Genomic DNA, 21,905 nt, shown 5'->3' with positions numbered 1-21,905 from the left:
CCACAATCATAAGCTTTAACTGTTCCTGAAGTTAGGCCTAAGGTTCCCTTGGAGACTTGTTTTTTAGATATTAGAGATACAACGGCACATTTCTAGTCACTTGGGGCCTTATTCAGAAAGCCTCGATAAGGCCCTTATCGAGCACTTATCGCCCAAAATGGGTACTCGTATTCAGATAGCCTCGATAAGTGCTCGATAACGGCCTGTATCGACGCAAAATTTTATCGCTATCCGAAATTCGCCGACTGAGCAGCGATCAGCCGCTTATCGACCATTTTCGGAGGGTTGATAAACTCGCGCGATTCAGAGACCCGCGAGTCGGCTGTCGCGGCCTATCGCAGCCCATCGCAGCCCTAAAAGGCGTTCTTCTCCCCAAATCCAATTCACCACAATTTTTTTGGTCAATTGGTGGGGATATGGCCTCGATGAGCAGCGATGTGTCGGGACTTAGAAAAAATCAGGCCCCTTTCCTGCTCGGATTGATGCCGGGGGTCTCCGGAGCTGATAGCCATTAATAGCAGCTCTGGACCCCCCCGGCATGCATCCGAGGCAGGAAACATGCATGTACAGCAACTTCATTACCTTAGCGGCTAACCGCTAAGGCAATGAAGGTGTTAAACACCCGTGCCAGGCTTACTGTAAGAAACATACAATACAGTGGCTAGCGGGGGTGGGTGAAGGGGGAATTGGCCCTTAGTGGCTGTTTAGGCCTTGCGGGGGGGTTGCGGGGGGAGTTAACCCCTTCATTACCTTAGCGGTTAATACCGCTAAGATAATGAAGGGGTTAACCCAACTGTTACGCACCTGCAAGGTCTAAACACCCATCCTTAGGGCTAATACCCCCTTCACCCATCCGTGAGGCCTAAGCACACACCCCTGACTGACTATACCCACCCTATACCCATTGAGTAGTATAGTGGTACATCATACCCATATAATAATAATATGGGCATGGTAAGCCTCTATAGCACTCAATGGGCACCCTAATGACAATAAATTAATACACAAGACACACAGTAATAAAACGTAACTAAACTCCAAAAACACACACTTCACTAAATAAAAACAGTAGCCAGCTAATCCAATCAATAGAAGCAATTACAACATCAACAATGAATTAATTCAACCATTACCCAATCAAACCAATTAATCCCTAAACCAACTCAAAATAAATAGTAACACTAACCAATCCAAACAATGAATTACTCCAACATTAATGAATGTAACCATTAAAACTCAAAGAAATAAATTAAAACAATCTCTGAAGTAACCATAAAACATATTAGCTAACATAATACAGGCATACCCCGCTTTAAGTACACTCACTTTAAGTACACTCGCGAGTAAGTACATATCGCCCAATAGGTAAACGGCAGCTCACGCATGCGCCTGTCATCACGTCCTGAACAGCAATACCGGCTCCCTACCTGTACCGAAGCTGTGCGCAAGCAAAGAGACTATAGAGCCTGTTACACATGCATTATTTACATCAGTTATGCACGTATATAACGATTGCAGTACAGTACATGCATCGATAAGTGTGAAAAGGTAGTGCTTCACTTTAAGTACATTTTCGCTTTACATACATGCTCCGGTCCCATTGCGTACGTTAATGTGGGGTATGCCTGTATAACATTAAGTACAAGCGAACACCAATCGCAAACCTTTTATTACATTAAGCATGAACAAGCAAACAATCACATCCACATAAAAAATGCAATGAAAAGAAGTAATAACAAGCGAGAAATGCCCCCCAAATATTGTCATAATAATGTATTAATCTGTACCCTAAAGAGGTACCGATTAATATATTATCAGTCAATGTGCCTCCCCCAAAAAAATCAAAAAACACATCCAAAGATTAAACCTGTAAAAAGAGACATTTACAAACATTCAATATATTACTTACCATTAGAAGCGGTGGCCCTCCGACTCCCGGGGAAACAGGAAGCTCACGTACAGTACCTTGAAGGCCTCCAACAGCATCCGATGCCATCCGCCATGAAGATCCGGCTCAAGTACCCCAATCTTCTTTTTTCTTTCTTTAATCACCTTCTTCTATCTTCATCTGTAACCATTTCTTGTTCTTCTTTATCTTCTTTCTTCTTCTGTCAATCCAAAATACCCCATGTTAAATCCCAGCCGATGCTGTCTCATCGGCTTCTTGGGCTCAAATGAGGCGTCACGGCCTTAAATATGGCTTGTGACGTCACATTTACCCTCAAAATGGTTAACAGACACCTGATTGGCTGTTAAAACCATGTTCCGACTTAAAAAAAAAAAATTTTTGCCGTGACGTCACTTAAAGGGCATGATGCCAGCCAATCAGAATGGCTGTGCTTAATTTCCCTTTAACATGACGTCACTAAATCCAAGATGGCCGCTGTATCACAAGGTAGTTCTGCCAATCAGAGTGTGGAATTTGTTCCCACGATCTGATTGGCTGAAAAACCATCTGACGCCGGCTTCGTCGGAACTGATCACCTTTTTATCTCTTTCTCTCTCCCGATCATTACGAGCTGTATAACTATTATATATTCATTAGTGTATTTTATTACTGCTTTATTATGAGTCTTTTAGCAATGTATTTTATTAAGTATTATTGTATTACTGCGCCGATTTGACCACAGAGTTTTGTACCGCATAATTAAGGAGAACCTGTGTGTATATTAAATTGATTGATTGATTAGTTTAATTGTGTACCCTATATATTCATATGGACCCACTAGGGGTATTATTCGTGCTCCTGAGGAAGCTGTCATTGACAGCGAAACGCGTAGAGCCATTCGTAGTTGCTGCAGCTGCCCTTGAACTGAAGGCGTCCGAGTTGCTGTGTTTCCCTACTGCTCGTCTCCAAAGCTCCCCGACCGGATGTCGTCATTCCCACATCGGATGTGACGTCAGACGCCATTTACCAGCTGGCCCGACGAGAGTCACGGAGAGAAGAAGCAGACAGCTGTTCCACACGGGTCCGGCACTCCACTGCCTCAAGTTAAAACCTTATGTGTACATGAATTATGTACTTATTGTGAGTACGATTCCGATCATTGTTTTTTATCTATAAATTTTATATTGCGATCTGTACCATGGTCTGCCCTTGTTTTCCATGACACTCATCCTGCAATATCTCCTGCCTGAGAATTGATCTGGCCACATTTCCTGCTGAAAACCACTGGCACTGCTGGGGATCCAGACCCACTCCTACCGGTTGTGTAGACAAATGCTGTTTTTACTCTGACCTGCTGTAAGTAGGCACTGCTACAGAGCCAAGATTTAATCTATCCATATTGTGTTGATTTACTGCACTATTATATGTCTTTTATTTTTTTGGTGCATCCCTGATATCTTCGCTCCCTTCCCACCTTGGACAAGCTATTTCTGAAAGGAATCCGTACATATTCCTTGGAAGGTTGAGAAATTTATTGGAGTTCACCTTTACACACAGTGTTTATTTACTAATTTATAGGCACTACTATTCACTTATTGGGTGTTTTTAGCGCCGTTTCAAATCACGTTAAGTTTACTTGTTTTTCTGTATCTGATTTGGTGGCTGCTTTACACTTCGTTTATTACACGTCACTATGGATATTGTCTCACCGAATATATTTGCCAAAAGTCATTCCAGAAAATTACAATTTAATTTTAATGATATTGACACAACACACACACCTACTTCACATAATCTCCTGGAAGAAGAATTCCATAAATTGGATAGATTATTAATTAAGGATACCAGAAGATGGCTTGATTTAAGTTTTCTTAATAAATATATTGACTGCAACAGAATCCCTAGAGGTCTAAGAATTTCCAAGAATCCTTCATCTAATTTAGATGATGATGAATTCTCAACAAAAAAAAAATTGGTATGCAATCATAGATAAATGTTCCTTTGATCTAATGGTATCATTAATTAATCAACATAAGAAAAAGATAAAAATAATTGACGAAGAAGTTACTATTATAGAAGAAAAGTTAGCACATTTAGAAGACACAGCAGAATTTAAAACCAAAGATCGTGAACTCAAGAGGAAAATAGATAAATTAGAAAATGATCTCTATATTAGCAAATCAAGTAAATTCAAAAGAGATGAAGTAGACTATCAGAGAGGAGAACAAAGAGAGTGGAAGAAAAAGAAAGGCAACTATCAATTTGATAACAAAAATGATTATCACTACAAAAGTTCTGATCTAACATCAAATAAGCCTTATTCCATGAATACTTCTAATAGTAAAGATAATTCGAATTCTAATACCTACTATAAATCTAATCCACAATGGAAGGGTAATAGGGATTCCATATTTGGAAATTCACACTCCAATTTAGATACTTTATCTGTACCTAATACATCTAATATAGATACTAAAAGTGCTAGAGATAGAGACCATCGAAGAGAACAGGAGTACCAGAGAGATAGAGACCGCGAGAGAGAGAGAGAGAGAGAGAGAGAGAGAGAGAGAGAGAGAGAGAGCAGAGAATGGAGAGGGAGAGAGTAAGAGAGAGAAAGCGACAGAGAGAAAGAGAGAGAAATAGAGAAAGAGAGCTGATAAGGGAGAGAGAACAAAGAGAGAAAGATAACAGAGATAGAGATACTTTTAGAGAAAGAGAATCCCAGAGATCTAAAGATTTCAACAGAGATCATAGAGAGAGAGAACTGAGGGAGTAAGAAATAAAAGAAAGAGAATATCTCAAAGAAAAAGAATTAAAAAGAGAAAGGGGATTAAGAAGAGAGAGAGAGGAAAGAAGAAAAGAGAGAGACAGATATAACACCAGTAGGCAGCATAAAACTAGCAGATCACGTTCTCCTATTGGAGCAACAGGATCGAGTGATTTTTTAGAGTCAGAAGACACTCTCAAAACCTGGGAGACCACAAACCCCTTTATCCCACTTCTGGAGATAGAAGAGAGAATCTCACAACCCAAAGGGGAAAGAAAGAAAGAGGGAAGCGGGGGAGAGGAACGAAAAAAGAAAGAATAAAACAGATAAATCTTAAAGAAAATAAAAGTATTTTTAATCTAAGTTCCACTACACTTTCTGCGTCACAATTAAATCTTATTTCAAAAGGTTTGTCTTTTGCACCAACAACAGGGCCAAATAGCTTTGAGCTCTTTTTAGATGCAAATAAATATCTAAGAAAATTAACTGTAAAAAGGTTTTTTATGAGTAAAGATGCTGACTCAAGACTGATAAACTTAAATCCACCTGTTCCAAAAGAGCCAGAAATATTTAAACATACTGTTTTAAAAAATAAGTCCACCTTTTATCCAACTTACTACAAAGGAAATCATTTAGAAGTATTCTATAATTTAATTACGAAAGATTTTGAAGATCTTACTAAAAATAATAAATCGAAAACTAGGAATAATATAACCAAGGAAGAAAAAATAGCATTAGAAGAGATAACAGAAAATACTAATATTATCATCAAACAGGCGGATAAGGGAGGGGGAGTTGTTATCATGAATAGAGACGATTATCTAAAAGAAGCAAATCGTCTGTTAGGAGATCCACACACTTATGGAATCTTAAAGAAAAATCCCACAAAAATATTTACTAATGAATTACAATCTTTGTTAGAAAAAGGGAAAGATATAGGTATCCTAACAGAACAAGAGTTTAAATTTCTACTTAATAAAACATCACAAATTCCAATATTTTATATATTACCTAAGATCCACAAGTGTCAAAAGAATCCTCCCGGAAGACCAATCATCTCCGGTATCAACTCCCTTACCTCAAATCTATCGGCCTACATTGACTCTTTCTTACAAGGCTATGTTAAAACACTAAAGTCCCATCTAAAAGATACCACTGAAGTACTGCAAGTTTCAGATAAGATTGTTTGGAGGGAGGACTACATTCTAGCGACTATAGACGTCTCTTCTTTGTACACATCCATTGCGCATAATTTAGGCTGTGAAGCTATCAAATATTTTTTGGATAAAGATTCAGAATTGCACGTCTCACAGGCAGAATTCATCTTGGAGAGCATAGCATTCATATTGGAAAAAATTATTTTCTCTTTGAGGACATCTTTTATATTCAGAAATGTGGCACCGCCATGGGAACGAGATTCGCCCCCAGTTATGCCAACCTCTTCATGGGGTTTTGGGAGGAACACAACATCTGGCACAACGGCATGCTGGGGGGGGGAGTTGTCCTATGGCGGCGCTACATTGACGACATCATCTTAATTTGGCAAGGTGAACAGGAAGATTTGGATCGGTACATTGCGAATTTGAACAATATAGAGCTGGCCTAGCCCGTATGGGTGGCAACAGCAATTGACCGGGGGATGCGGCCCCCCCCATCTGGTCTGGTGGTCGCGAGCGCGATCAGGGAGTCAGTTGGGGCGGTTGGGTTTCAAATTAGAGCCAAGGAACAAGCAACTGTCACTTGTTCCGTGGCGTTGGAGCAGTTTAGACCTCTCTTCCTCCTCCTCAGTGTTGGATGTTTTACTTATATTTTCCTCTCCTGAATCTTAAAGGTGGGTCACTTCCTGGGCACTCCCCCCCCCCCCTCTGTGTTGCCGCTTTGTTTTAGTTAGCGGCGAGGGGGGAGGCAAGATTCAGGTGGAGAGGGATTGTGGGGAGGAGGGGAGATTGGTCTGGCCTGGCCGTCCCTGTCCTCCATCTGCGGCCTGACCGAGTGCAGCATGGAGCGATCTGTGGGGGGCAGGAGCAGGTGAGGTGCCGGGACTCGGTGGAGGGGAGTGGTTTCTGTGCGGCGTCTCTGCCCGCCCAGACAAGGGTTCTCTGTTTGAGTGGAGAATGTCGGGGGAATTGGCGGACAAGGGAGGCGAGCGCTTGGGTCTTCCGTATGGCGCCGCCTCCCGCCGCTGTTTGAGTTAGCGGCGGCGGGCGTGGGGGACACGGTGAGGAGAGGGACTCCTTTGGGTTTTCCCCCAGGGGGAAGGACGCAGCCCCCGGTGGTCGGGTCGGTCATGGAGGCGGGCACGCGGGTCTCTCGTGTAGCGCTACCTCCTACAGCCGTTCAGAGGAATCGACAGGCCACGGGGGCAGGCGCGCTCGGGTCTGCAGTGTGGCGAAAGTGACAGGGGGAGGTCAGGTGTCTGGCTGGCAGTGGAGGCGGGCGCACGGTTTCCCACGTGGCGCCGCCCCTACGGGTCGCGGCTGCCCCAGGGAAATAAATGTCAGGCGTCTGGCCGGCAGTGTAGGCGGGCGCACGGTCTCCCGTGTGGCGCTGCTCCTACGGTAGGGGGGGGGCACGCCAGGGGGAGAGTGTCAGTGGCAGGGGAGTTGGGCGAGCACGGAAATCCCACTTGGCACCGCCCCCTGTGGCTCGCACCTCTCTTCTGGGGTATATGTGGTTCCTGGGGGGGGTATTAGCAGAGCTTTAGTCTGCCCTGCAGTGGCTGGTGACAGGAGGAGAAAGTTTGTGGGAGGAGCACAGGAGGCAGGTGCGTGGGGTTCATGCGTAGCTCCGCCTCCTCGGGAGTATGGGCCAATTGCCTCATAAAAAAAAAAACAGCAATAGGTGCTGGTTTTTGAGTGTCACATTTATTGCGTGGTTTAACAAACTTAAAAAAAAAAATTGGTGGGTGTGTGTATACAGCTATATACCTCAAATAAAAAGATCACTTGTGAGCACATTGACATGTCTTAGGCAGACCTGCTTTTCACAGTGTCCCACAGCAGCAAGGGGTTCTGGGAAATGACACCCACATACAGTACATACATATATATATATGTATATGTGGGCATGTGTATGAGTATATGTTATTTACATTTGGTGGTTCAAGTTACACCATGTAGTACAGTGTAGTACAGTGTATACATATCGTGCTGGAAGGAGTGCATTTGGGGGATCAGGTACGTAAGGGGCCACACAAGTTGGGCATTCTTTACAATTTCACCAGGTGCTCCATGGTTTACGGGGGCGAGGCAGATATTCTGCAGGTAGCCATACCTTATTGGGGCAGCGTATGTAGTCGTTGCTCAAACGTTGCGCTTGTGGGTTTTAATTCGGTGCGGTATGTTTGGAGCCATTGGGCATGGGTTTTTAACGGTGCAATGGGGCCTGTTTTGCGCCATATGGCAGGGGAGTTTGGTACAATGTGGCAAGTTTTTGCTCCATTTGGCATGGGATATTTGTACAGTTTGGCAGGTGGTGCAACATGTGGCGTAGGATGTGTACAGTGCGCCAGGCCATGCATCTAGCAGCATGGGAAATCTGAACAATTGGGTCGTGCCCCGCAGGTGCCACGGGGGGCCCCGCATGGCCGAGGGCTGCCTTATTGGGGGCACCAAGGGGTTCATGGGCCATGGGGTTATCTTTACCTTAAGCTGGTTGAGCGGTGCAAGTTTCTTTTGAGTGTCGCAAGAATTGTGTAGGACAATGCAATGTTTGAGCCTAACGCAGATTATTACTGGGATTAGATTTATAATTATATTTAGTTGGGATAGTTATAGGTGATTTAAGAATGGAATATGACATTAACTAATGCAGCTATTACTGCATTGGGATTCAGATATGTACACAAAACATGCACACCATGTGGCCACCCCTCTCACGCCACATGGCCTACAGTGAGCCGGATACTATGTCCCCACAGGCGATAATTTGGTGTTAGCATTTGCTGCATGATACGATTGCTGATCAGCAGATGTATGGAGGTTTTGTTCCGGTTAAGTATACCTAGTTTTGCAGAGGTTTTGGATGGCAGGGTACCATTGTGCATCACGAATGTTAGAGGGGAGTCAAACCAGATGCCCAAGTATTGGAAACATGTTTCAGGAGTAACAGTGTGTCAAGGAGTGACCGGTGTCTGCTCAGACAGTGGAAGCTTTGGAATTCAGATTTGGTCCCAAATAGCATTTGTTACCGATTTGTTAGTGTTTGAAAAACAGCTTGTTGTGGGAAATCCAAATTTTCAAGTCTCAAAGTCACATGGAAATAGGTGATCGAGATCAGAGAGGCTATGGCTGTGTGCGCATAAGATGGGGCCAGCTGCATACAAGGGTATTGAAGCTCTCTTATAAGCTTTAGGAATATCATTGATGATCAGTTAGAAGAGTAGGGGCCTCAGAAAGGTCTTGCGGGACACCACAGGCCATATCCAAGGGGTCGGACATAGAGCCTGTGATGGATACATGCTGGGATATACCTGATAGGTAGAAAGGAAACCAGCTTTTAAGCATGCTTCTCTATAGCAGAACTATGGAGTTGATTGGGCAAGATGACATGATCAACGTGTTCAAAAGCCTTGTGAAATCTAGGGACATAGCACTACTGAGTTGTCATCTTTCCACACCACACTTGAGTTCTTTACAAATTTGTAGCAGGGGTTACCAAGGAGGGTTTGGGGTTGAAGCCAGATTGTAACGGCTAAAAAAAAAAAAAAAAAAAAAAAAAAAATATTTGGTTTTCGCTTAATTTGGGAGCGAAACAATTTCCATGACTTCGGTTAGTGTTGGGAGAAGAGATTTTGGCCTGTCATTTGAGGCAGTGGTTTTGTCCTCACTTTTGAAGCTTGGGATAACTCTGAAACTTCCAGGTCTCTGGTTATGGCCTGCAGACAGAGTACAGGTGATTATGGAAGCTATTGGTTTAGCAATAGTAAATAAAAAAAAAATAGTAAATAAAAAAAATAAAATAAAAAAAAAAACACATTTTTAGCCTTGGGCCCAAGTATATTGGTTTAAGTTTTGTCAAGGTTTTAGAAAACAAGCAGATTTAAGAGACAATTTTCAAGTCTCAAGGTTAGAGCTCAGTATGTGGTCACGGTCGGAGAAGCTATGTGCGTTCATAAGATTGTTTGGTGGCATTCAAGTTTGTTGGGGTGGACATGTTTAATAATGATTTACAGGAAGGATTGGAAGAGGTCATAGGGGTATGGCGGTACGGGTCTGATTTAAGGGGGTTAAACAGGCCCGTTGGTGGTGGCAGTTGGGGGGGGGGGTAGGTGCTTGTCCCGCCAGAAGTGGCTCGGGGCTGGTAATCGGGGGGTTTGAAGCGAGGGGGTAGGTCACCGGGACGTACTTCTGTGTGCCCCCTTTGCGTTGCCCAGCTCTGAGCATTCTGGCGCGGACAGGTGGTACGCTATCCCCATTTGTGTTTAATAAATAAGCCTCGGCCTTTTACCTCCATAAATGTGTCCTCTCGTTATTTGTATGTTTTATTTGAGGGGTAATAAGAGAGGGGGGGGGAAGCTCGCGCCTCCTTGGTCATAGAGCTGGCCTAGCCCGTATGGGTGGCAACAGCAATTGACCAAGGGGTGCCCCCCCCCATCTGGTCTGGTGGACGCGAGCGCGATCAGGGAGTCAGTTGGGGCGGTTGGGTTTCAAATTAGAGCCAAGGAACAAGCAAATGTCACTTGTTCCTTGGCGTTGGAGCAGTTTCCCACCCACCCATCCCTTTGAGTTAAGTTAATTAAAAAAAAAAAAAAAAAAAGAAATTTGTTTTCAGTGTTAACATTTATTTTGCAGATAAGTAAGAGAATATTTGAAACAAGGAAGAAAAGATGATAGAGGGGTCAGTGGACCAATTGCTTTGTCGCGGCGGCATTTGGGGGGGGGGTAGGTGTTTGTCCCGCCAGAAGTGGCTCGGGGCTGGTAACCGGGGGGTTTGAAGCAATTGGGTAGGTCACCGGGACGTACTTCCGGGTGCCCCCTTTGCGTTGCCCAGCTCTGATCATTCTGGCGCGGCCAGGTGGTACGCTATCCCCATTTGTGTTAATAAATAAGCCGCGGCCTTTTTACCTCCATAAATGTGTCCTCTCGTTATTTGTATGTTTTATGTAGAGGGGTAATAAGAGAGGGGGGGGGAAGTTCGCGCCTCCTTGGTCAATGTGTTGAATCTAGAATTTACTTCAAATACAAGTACAATTTCACTTAAATATTTAGATCTAGTTATTTATATCGAAGAAGGTCATCTTAAAACTAAGTCCTACTTTAAAAGTGTTGATAGCAATAATTACATCCTACGTTCGAGCTGTCACCATCATCAGTGGATGGACAAGGTACCCTATAGTCAATATAGGAGAATGCACAGAAACTGTACAGAGGAAGCTGTCTTTGAAGAACAATGCAAAACACTTGAATCACGTTTTATTCAAAAAAATTATAAAAAAGACATTTTAAATACAGCACTGAATAAAGCTAAATCATTAAATAGAAAAGATTTATTGCAACCTAAGGACAAAACAATTACAGCAGTAAAAAATACTAATAATCAATTTGATACGGCCTTTTTGACCACATATAATAAAGAAGCTAACAGCATCAGTAAAATTATCCGTAAACACTGGCATGTTTTAAGAACTGACCCAATTTTAATAAACACACTTCCAGAACATCCTAAAATAATCTTTAAAAAAAGCACAAAATTTAAAAAACATTGTTGCTCCCAGTGCTATAAAAAAACAAGAAACTAAAAATAAAGGATGGTTTCAAAGCATTGAAGGTTTCTTTGGATGTTCAACGTGCAAGGCTTGTGAACACAAACAAACAGATAAAAAGAATTTTACAAGCAATAATAGTAAAGAAAATTTTAAGATAAAACAGTATATGAATTGTTATACGGAATATGTTATTTATTAATTAGAGTGCCCTTATGGGCTACAGTACGTGGGAAAAACTAAAAGAGCAATTAGAACACGTACTGTAGCCTCTCCGGTGCATATATGGTTCTTATTGCTGTTGCTTTTATTCCAGTTATTGATTAGAAATCTTGGTATTTTTATGTAGCGATTTATTTAGGACTAGCTTTTTAGGGTAAATTGAACATCAGATTGTGTTTTTACATATTTTATGTTGGAACTGATCACCTTTTTATCTCTTTCTCTCTCCCGATCATTACGAGCTGTATAACTATTATATATTCATTAGTCTATTTTATTACTGCTTTATTATGAGTCTTTTAGCAATGTATTTTATTAAGTATCATTGTATTACTGCGCTGATTTGACCACAGAGTTTGTACCGCATAATTAAGGAGAACCTGTGTGTATATTAAATTGATTGATTAGTTTAATTGTGTACCCTATATATTCATATGGAACCACTAGGGGTATTATTCGTGCTACTGAGGAAGCTGTCATTGACAGCGAAACGCGTAGAGCCATTCGTAGTTGCTGCAGCTGCCCTTGAACTGAAGGCGTCCGAGTTGCTGTGTTTCCCTACTGCTCGTCTCCAAAGCTCCCCGACCGGACGTCGTCATTCCCACATCGGATGTGACGTCAGACGCCATTTACCAGCTGGCCCGACGAGAGTCACGGAGAGAAGAAGCAGTCAGCTTTTCCACAAGGGTCCGGCACTCCACTGCCTCAAGTTAAAACCTTATGTGTACATGAATTATGTACTTATTGTGAGTACGATTCCGATCATTGTTTTTTATCTATAAATTTTATATTGCGATCTGTACCAGGGTCTGCCCTTGTTTTCCATGACACTCATCCTGCAATATCTCCTGCCTGAGAATTGATCTGGCCACATTTCCTGCTGAAAACCACTGGCACTGCTGGGGATCCAGACCCACTCCTACCGGTTGTGTAGACAAATGCTGTTTTTACTCTGACCTGCTGTAAGTAGGCACTGCTACAGAGCCAAGATTTAATCTATCCATATTGTGTTTATTTATATAGCGCCATAAATATACATAGCGCTTCACAGTAGTAATACATGTTGTAATCAAATAAATAACAAATAATATAAATAACAGGACATGGGAATAAGTGCTTCAGACATAAGAGTAACATTAAGGAAGAGGAGTCCCTGCTCCGAGGAGCTTACAATCTAATTGGTAGGTAGGGAGAACGTATAGAGACAGTAGGAGGGAGTTCTGGTAAGTGCGTCTGCAGGGGGCCAAGCTTTATGTATCATGTGTCCAGGATTATCCACAGTGCTATTCATATGCTTCTTTAAGCAAATGTGTCTTAAGTTGGGTCTTAAAGGTGGATAGAGAGGGTGCTAGTCGGGTATTGAGGGGAAGGGCATTCCAGAGGTGTGGGGCAGTCTGTGAAAAAGGTTTAAGGCGGGAGAGGGCTTTAGATACAAAGGGGGTAGAAAGAAGACATCCTTGAGAAGTCTACTAATTTGGGCATAGGGTCATTCTCCCATTGCCAATCTGGAATGGAAACGCCCTGGCTAAATTACAGGGCCCTTTTGAAATTCTGAAAACAGGAGTGGTAAATTGTGAAGTGGCCCAACTTGGGACATGACTTGGAAATTAGATATACCAGATATACAGAGCCTGATATAGGTTCCCAACTGCCCAGTCAACATTTAATGGGGAGACCTGTGTAACTTCCCATGGAAGAGCAACTGAGTAGTGATTAAAGGGATCAATTATAATAAGTCCTCTAGAACTTGAATTATGTGTTCTCTGAGCTTCTGAGAAATGTTAACTCATCCAACACACCATTATTACAGAACCTGGAGTGAAAATACAATCCATTTAGTGTTTTGAGCATTCTAAAAGACTGGCTGCTTAATGGTGTTTAGATAGTTAATGTGTTTCTCTAAATGTATACTCTTCACTTTAATTCCTTCAGCGGCAGAGGAGCCAGCAATGCATTCAGCATCTTGAGTACAACATTAGTTTCTACAAAGACTGTACAGTCTTACCAATGTAAATCTCTGAAGAGGTTAAAGCAGAATTACCAGCAGTAATAATACTGTACCAGACTTCACCATCTCCTTGGAACTAATGATGATAGCACATGTCTGCCAGGGTAGACCTCTGCTGTCTTCTCTAACCACCATAAAGCCTGTACTCAGCAGACCGTGAAGACGCCTTCCCTGTGCTGAGAAAGACTACTCCGCAGCAAATTGTAAAGGGGCTTAAGTCTCAAGTAATAAAAATACTTCTGACTTCCTGCAGCACCGCGAAGGCACACCGTTCCTGTTTCTATGCAAAAACAAGTCATTATAAGTCGTTGCACAGAATAGGGAATTTGGACAGCACAAAAAAAAACAATATATTCTTACGATTTATTTTTTTTAGATGTATTTGGGTATCTAAACAGGATGTAAAAAAAAGTAACCCTTTTTGCTGCCAGGGAGACTGTGTTGCAGGAAACACAACAAAATAATCAGACAGTTTTAAAAAATGTTTTTGTTATTTACACATGGGAGAACCTATTTGTGATGCCTATAAATTCTTTGTTACATATTTATCCTTTTTAGACGCAAATTTGTCAGTTCTACTGTAGCCGTTATGCCACTGCACATTAAACAAGCTACAAAGCCTTCCTGAAGGGGAACAAAGCGACAGAATATTTTGTTATTTTTTCACTCTGGCCCCCAGCTATATGAAGGATAGAAACATGTTTAAATTGAGATCATCAACATTCTGGTCGCAAAATGGTAATTAACTTGCAATAGAGTGGTTTAAGCTACAACATAAATTCGCACTGACTCGCTGTTGGTCTCGCTGATTTGGGTTCAGACTCACTGATTTTTAGACCTAGATTTACTCCACTTTGTTTCAAATGCGTAAATATCGCTAATATAAAAAAATTATTGCATGTAAAAATTTGAGAAGTCATGTTGTATTCACTGAGCATTTTTTAATTTATAAATGGATTGCGGTAAATAACTAAAGCGATAACGCTTATTTTAACTCATGGAAATCATCGTTAATCTGAGCAAGCGATGCAATTGTGGGGAAGATCTCCCACTGCTCTACCACAGGATTTCTTACAAAACCATATGGCAGAAAATAATCTAACCCTTTTGGTGCATGAGGCTATTGTAAATACCAAAACAATACCATCAATATGGTCATATAGTAACCAATAGTGACTAGCAGACCAAAACATGTCTACTAAGGGGTTGATCTATTAATATAGCAAAAAAAACAACCTTAAAGGATTTGTAATGGATACACTATGGGGGTACTGTAGCAATATTCAAATAAAAAGTTAAAGAACATTGAAAGAATTGAGTGTGCCTATAAAATATATACATTTATTTAAACTTCAAATATATTGATATGTCTGCCGTTGTTAATATGATGTATTTTTAATACTTTTTTTTTTCTAGGTTGTCTGGCCGGCTTGCTACTAGTTTTATCAACAATGTCTATAGTGACCATTATATACATGGGCAAGATGGGCATAAAGCCAGCCTGGGGTAGGTGATAAAAATTGGTGTTATATTTTGGCAATAACACACTAACTTAAGATATCAGCGTTTAGTAAAAGCAAGTTAATGGTCATGAATATTTAACCAGCCGTTCTCATTTACATGCTCATTTGTGTTAAAACATGGGTAAGATATATCGCTGCGGTAAAGAGACCATTAGCTTTACCACTTGCGATATAGCTTTAGTTAATACAGTAGGTCGATTGGTGTTAGTTAATTGGCATTAATTATATTTAAAGCCAATTTTATTTATCGACCCTTAGTGAATCTTGGCCTCCGTTTCAACAATTCCATAGACTTCAATGAAATGCCACTAATAAGTCAGTACTTTTTCATTAACGGACAATTTTCTGGTCCAGAACCCCAGAAACTCCTGGATTTTGGAGCTTGGTGTTTAACATGTGTGCAGAAATGTGTGCACATTTTTTATTTTTTACAATGGAAAAACATATTTCTTTCAGTGAGTTGCAGATTATAAATGGATTAAAAAAATTATTTCACAGTGAAGTGATCAATATCTGTTTTGTCTTTGTCACTGTACAGCAAAAATAACTCTAAGACCTAGCACTATAAGTCACTCTTAAATTCCTGCATGCTGGACTTGACTTAAACGAATGGTGATAATAAACATCCAGTAAACTTGGTAAAACATTATCACATATTAAGGACCATCCTCTAGTGCTGCATGTTCAAAAACCGCAAAGATTGTAGTTGGTGAGTAAACTCTCGGCAGACATACCACATGGCATCCTGTTTTCACACATAACCACTTTCAAATAAAGGAGCAACTTCCCACTTGCAAACAATATACCTCCTCAATGAGATGAGCACGAAACTAAACAAGCAATGTTAAAACGTCTACTACATGAAATAGTACAATGCGAATGGACACATTTTCTTTTACATTACTCCCGATATGTGTAGTCCTGTATTGTATGGACATCTCAGCCACAAGGTCAATCACAACTCGGTATGCATATCTTTATTTGAATAGCGCCACCCATGCACGTAGTTCTTCACAACACTAATACACATGATCAAATAATATGAGACATAATGGGAATAAGCGCAACAGACCAAAAAGGAGTCCCTGCCTGACCTGAAGATCTTAAAAGGGGTAAGTAGGGAGAACTTGGAGACAAAACTATTAATTATCTTAATTGTAAGGTTACTTTTTTTTTTTGCCATCAGAGGGGCCTGAAGCTTAAGATACTTACCTGTGGAGTGAGCCACTGGTAGTAGATATGTACATTGTTAATAAATAATCTATGAGAATTATGCTCCAAAGTGCGTTAGTGCCGATCGGGTTGAAGTGCACGGAGAAAGATAGGGTAACTCAGCGGTCAAAGCTCTCCATAATCAACCAAGCGCAATAAAAATAAAAAACTTTATTGGATGAAAAATGTGACATCAACAGAGAGTAGATACACTCTGGCACGATTCGTCCTGAGGAAAGGACTTTATCAAAGAGTGAAACAGAAGAAGTGCACAGAAACTCCCATTCACTAGAATGAGCATTTCCGTGTGTTAGTGCCTGATCGGCAATGACCCACTTTAGCGCATAGAGTAGTTTATTTATGATGGGAATTAAAAATTGGTTAAGGAATCTTTAATGTGATACCTATTTTCTTATGGCAGGCTATGAAATATCTGCAGTTTGACTGGAGACTTCAGGCACTTCATCCAAAGTTTTATACATGTAATCGGGCATGCCATAATCTTGCTGTAGCCATGGCTGGGCCAGCTACCTTTCTGTCTTTCCTGTCACATAAGTTCTAGTAAGATCCAGACAGTGACAGGCTATCTTGTGGGGTTTTCCTCTCCTCCTGTCGCCTCAATGAGTGGCAAAAGTGGAAATAACATGGGAGTCTGCATCTGTCCAATAAGGATGCAGATCCTGTGCCCTCCCCTTTTGCACCAAAGAGGAGGTGTCCTAAATTATAGAGTTGAACCCAGCCCTCACAAGGTGGGCTTCAGGCAGTTCCCTCTTCCCCTTCAAGGTATGAGGATGTAAGCCAAGACTCCTCCCGGATGGGAGGAAGACATGTGCATTCTACTACTCTAGTGAGGCTTCATCATTACAATCAGGCCTGTACCATCCAGGAGCCTGGAAGCTATCCTGACAACTGATTGTAATCTCTGTAAGAACATCATGCAGTGGCTGCAGAATAAACACCATCCCTATTTATATATCTGACTGAGTCACAATTAGACAGATGTATGGGGATAAAAGACTGTCATGGTGGGGATTGCCTTAATTTCTACTAGAGCCCACTATGGGCGCTGGCACCAATGAAGAACATCCAGGATCACTGTGAGCCTGTCCTGTTTCCCCATGTCATCGCGGAACACTCACCATCTCCTGAGCCAAACAGGTACCGAGCACCACACAGGACTGTAGTCAGGGTAAATCTCCCAGAAAGGGGGAGGGGGGAGAGGTGGGAAGCAGTGCTTCATTTCTCGGTGGTCTGGTCCCTCCACTACAGTGCGTATGCTGGCAAATCCTCTGATCAAGGTCTGATGCATCCCTGGACAGACTGGTCCCTCCACACATGCACAAACAAGCTAATTCTTCTAAACAGAAGCCTGATGCAACAACTGTTACTCCTTGATAAAGGGCATTTGTGTCTGAAATGCGTAGGAGGCGTTACACCTCCTTTGGGTGATGTTTTGTGTTGAATAAACAGATTTGTAACTTTTATACCACCTGACTTCCAGGCAGTACGCTGCTTTCTCCTTTTTTCTACAATTGGATTTCCTCATCAGCGGCTGGACACACCATTACAGACTCACTAAGGCTCAAGTTGTGGGTAAGATTCATTCAAGATATCTAATATTGTGAATTATGGACTTTGATGAGTACCAGTATGTTAAGTTTGCTCCAATGAGGTTACATCAAGGTGAAGACCAGCATTTTTGATTGTTCCCTTCAGGAGAGATAATATTCATTACTATTGGTTACTCACACATCATTTCATACTATACCCACTCCATACTAGAGTCATATTCATTAGTCCTATATATGATTAATTATTAATGACAACATTTGGATATTCCACTATAACTGGAGCAACCACTCTCTACATACACTTGCAACATCTGTTGCCTGGTTCCTCCATAGAGTGCACATTCCAGCTGAAATTCTCTGGCCTCCAGAGACGGTTCTCAGTCAGTCCTTTTGCTGCATGATACCGGCGGATCCACTTCCAGTTCAAGTTGCGGCAACGGAAGTGATATTTTAGCAGCAAGCAGCCATGGCTATCTCAGACCCTCGTTTAAGTTCCATTTGATCTGTAAGACAGATTTCCTGCTCTATGCTCATAAAAAAGGAGCCTATAGAAAGGATGGAGGTATTGTTTTGTTTTGGTCCAATGGTTGATAACCAGTTGCACCTTTCTAAATCTTTTTGTCAGCTCCCAATACTCCACCTGAACATACGGTGGGATCAGAGCTACCTGAAGAGGTGGCTGCTGAACCAAGGAAAACTCCAACCAAATTCAAGCACTGTATTGTTCTTTATGTTTAAAAAATTACCAACTCACTTTGCTAAAAAAAAAAAAGGTTGCCCTGTCTGCTTTAAGGCAATTGTAGAGGAGAAAGCCCCAAATGAAATTAATGAGTTTCTTATGGCTGAAACAATCCGTCTTGGCGAATTTTGAGGTTCCCAGATTGGAAGCTAATACCATAGCTCATTCGAGATCAAGGTCTCCCTATAGAGATTCAGATATTTAAAACACATTTTACTCCGGCAAGGATCTTCATTGGAGGAAGAGGAAGAAGCCATAGAAATACCAGAAAATATCAATGTGAAAATTGTGGATAAACTCAAAGGACTGAAAGAGGCTATGGACATTGGACATTGAAGATGTCAAGCAAAATCTTAACAAAAGACAGGGTCTTTCCTGTACACCATTGGTAATGAGTGACTACATCCGGACAAGAGATTTTGAATCACAAAACGTTTTGAAAAAATCTATCCCGTATCTGATCAGAATACCAAACACTGGGATAGTCCTCCCATGTGAATTCAGCTGCGGACAGAATTACAAGAAAAACAAAAAACTCCCCTGGAGGATGGATCCTTCCAGAATCCCACAGATAGAAAAACAGACCACTTAAAATAAAACAGTATTCCAATATTGGCACAGCTTTTAAGCCCTTGGTATCCATGGCGTGTATGGCCCGAGCCATGAAATTATGGATGGCCCAGATAGAGGAACACTTGCAAGCTGGTATGAACAGGCAAAGCATCTAGAAGGATTGTATTCCTGTAAAAGAAGCAGCATATTTTATGTGTGATGCCTCGTTTGATGCCATCAAGCTTATGGCCAGGTCCTCAGCTCTAGCAGCTTTGGCCAGATGATCTCTGGTTATGACTGTGGGCTGCTGATTCCTTTTCTAAAAACAGGCTACTTCATCTCCCCTTTTCAGGTCATACATTGTTCAGGGAGACACTGGATACCATAATACCTCAATCTTAAGGTGGAAGAGGAAGTTTTTTTCCTCAAGACAAGAGGTCAGGAAGTCTCAAAGGTCCTTATCCAGAATGACGCTTCTCTCGGGACTCCAGAGCTTACAAACCTGGAAGAACATACTCCAGGTGTAGGTTCCAGTTTGCTCAACCATTCTAGAATGTGGGCAGTAACAAATCCGGCATCAGCCAACCCTTGCCTAAGAACCCCACTTTCTGAAAATCAGCAGGTCCCGTCCCTGAAGTCTTCTCTAGTGGGGGAAGACTATCACTTTCAGGTATTAGTAGATTTATATCACGACTGATGCATGGGTATTGCAGATTGTCAAAAACTGCTATGCCTTAGAATTCAACAAGGTTTGAAATAACCATTTTCTTATCTTAACATTTTCCAAATGGCAGGACAAAAGGCTAGTCTTGGTGGAAGCAGTTCCCAAGATGTGCCAGCAAGGAGTTATTCAGATAACACCTTGAGACCAGGAATGGAAGGGAATTTATTCCAATCTTTTTATGGTCCCCAAGGCCTCAGGTGGGATCTGTTCTGTCCTAGATTTAAAATGTGTCAAGCAGTTTTTAAGAGTCAGCTCTTTCAATATGGAATCCCTAAGGTGCATGTTCTTCAACCCAGAAATTTAAAGGACCCATATCCCTACAAGAGTGTTCCAACAAAAGTACTTATGTTTTTATCTACTGAAAATTCGGACTAGCTACAGCTCCAAGAACATTCACCAAAGTACTAGTGGTCGTCATAGCCCATTTCAGGAATCTGGGCATCTTCATTCTTCCTTATCTGGGTGACATTCTCATCAGGGCCCATTCCTTTCCTTAAGCAAGATTTCATGTGAAGACAGTAATGCAAGAACTCCGAGTTTTTGGATGACTCAAATATAGAGAAGAGCCTGATATCCCTTTCAATTAACCTGGAATGCACTTACTGTAAATACCAGTGGTCTCTGAAGCCTCCTGTTGGGGATCCCAGCAATAAACCTAATGGCAACATGAGAAAATGCAAAGCTCTAGGTCTTTTGTTCTTGATCAAAAAACGACCTTTTACGGAAGCAATGTTAATACAGTGGAACTTCCCACTAGTATATATTTTCCCTCCTCTGCCCATAATTCTGAGCGTTCTCACTAAAATCAGGAGGGAGAAGGTAGAGGTTGTTATAGCCCTATTCTGGCCAAAAATGCCATGGTTTGTGGACCTACTAAAGATGTCCATTGCAGCGCCTCGCTTCACACAGGGTCCAATAAGACAGGGGTGCGCAAACTTTTCCCCGTGCGCACCCCTGTCTGCTCTCCTTGGCGCTTTGCACCCCCCTGCTCGGCCCCGGCACCAAATGACGCACGGGGGCATGTGACGTCACGTTGCCATTGTCATTTGATGCCGGGTTACGATGACGACGCGTCACTGGAAGGGAAGGGAAGTGTGTTATAGAGGCCTTGCGCAGTCCCCCAGCATTTAATTGAAATGCCTTGGGGGAGAGAGCAGGACCTCTATAACTGCCGCGCACTACAGTTTGCACCCCCTGCAATAAGGCATCCAAATCCAGCATTCATTGATGGCATGGATGTTGGGAAGCGGTAGTTAAAGAACAAGGGACTCTCGGACAATAGTGCAGACTATTCTCTGCCATAGAAAGTAATTATCAAGTTAGACCAGAACTTAACCCAGGGATCAAGGCACCAGACAGGGCAAAGTAATTCAATAAAGAAGTTTAATTTCAGCCGGAGCCAGACCTCTCTGATGCAAGTCGTGGCAGAGCACGTTTACATCTCCCGCTGAAAGTCCTGCTCTCCATTTTGCCGGCAAAGCTTCAGTCCTGTTCAAGCAAGTTCAAATAAAATATATACTTTTTTAGGACATGGTTTATAGGTGGCTCTATACAATGCTAAACTGATATGCAGGAATGCATGACTTATGAGCTTTTGCTTTATGCATTTTTTTTCACTAGCATCAGTTTCTAAGCCCCTATTTATTATGCCACAAAGCAACTACCCTGTGCTGGAGATGATTGTAGTTCCATTCAATTGAATGGAGCTGAACTCTTCCGTGGTACAGGGAAGTGGGTTCACAGCATATTGAATAAGGGCACGTGTCAGTACCTAAGACAACATCTGTCTTTAGTCTGATTTAGGCCCAAAATTGCTAATTGTGCTAAGCCTTAGTGCACCTTACTCTGAATTTCAAGCAGGGACACCCAAGCCTGGCAGGAGTGTGTTTTCTACTTCAAGTAGTATTTGAATCGTATGAGCTTCTAACACCTTGTACAAACAATTTCTGAGAATCGTTTAAAGTGCTAACAGCTGGGCAAGCATCTAAGACAGGGG

This window comes from Ascaphus truei, chromosome 1 (genome assembly GCF_040206685.1).
Source record: "Ascaphus truei isolate aAscTru1 chromosome 1, aAscTru1.hap1, whole genome shotgun sequence".
Classification (NCBI taxonomy): Eukaryota; Metazoa; Chordata; class Amphibia; order Anura; family Ascaphidae; genus Ascaphus; species Ascaphus truei.
The sequence above is the reverse complement of the archived record's forward strand: the minus strand, read 5'-3'. Positions refer to the sequence as shown.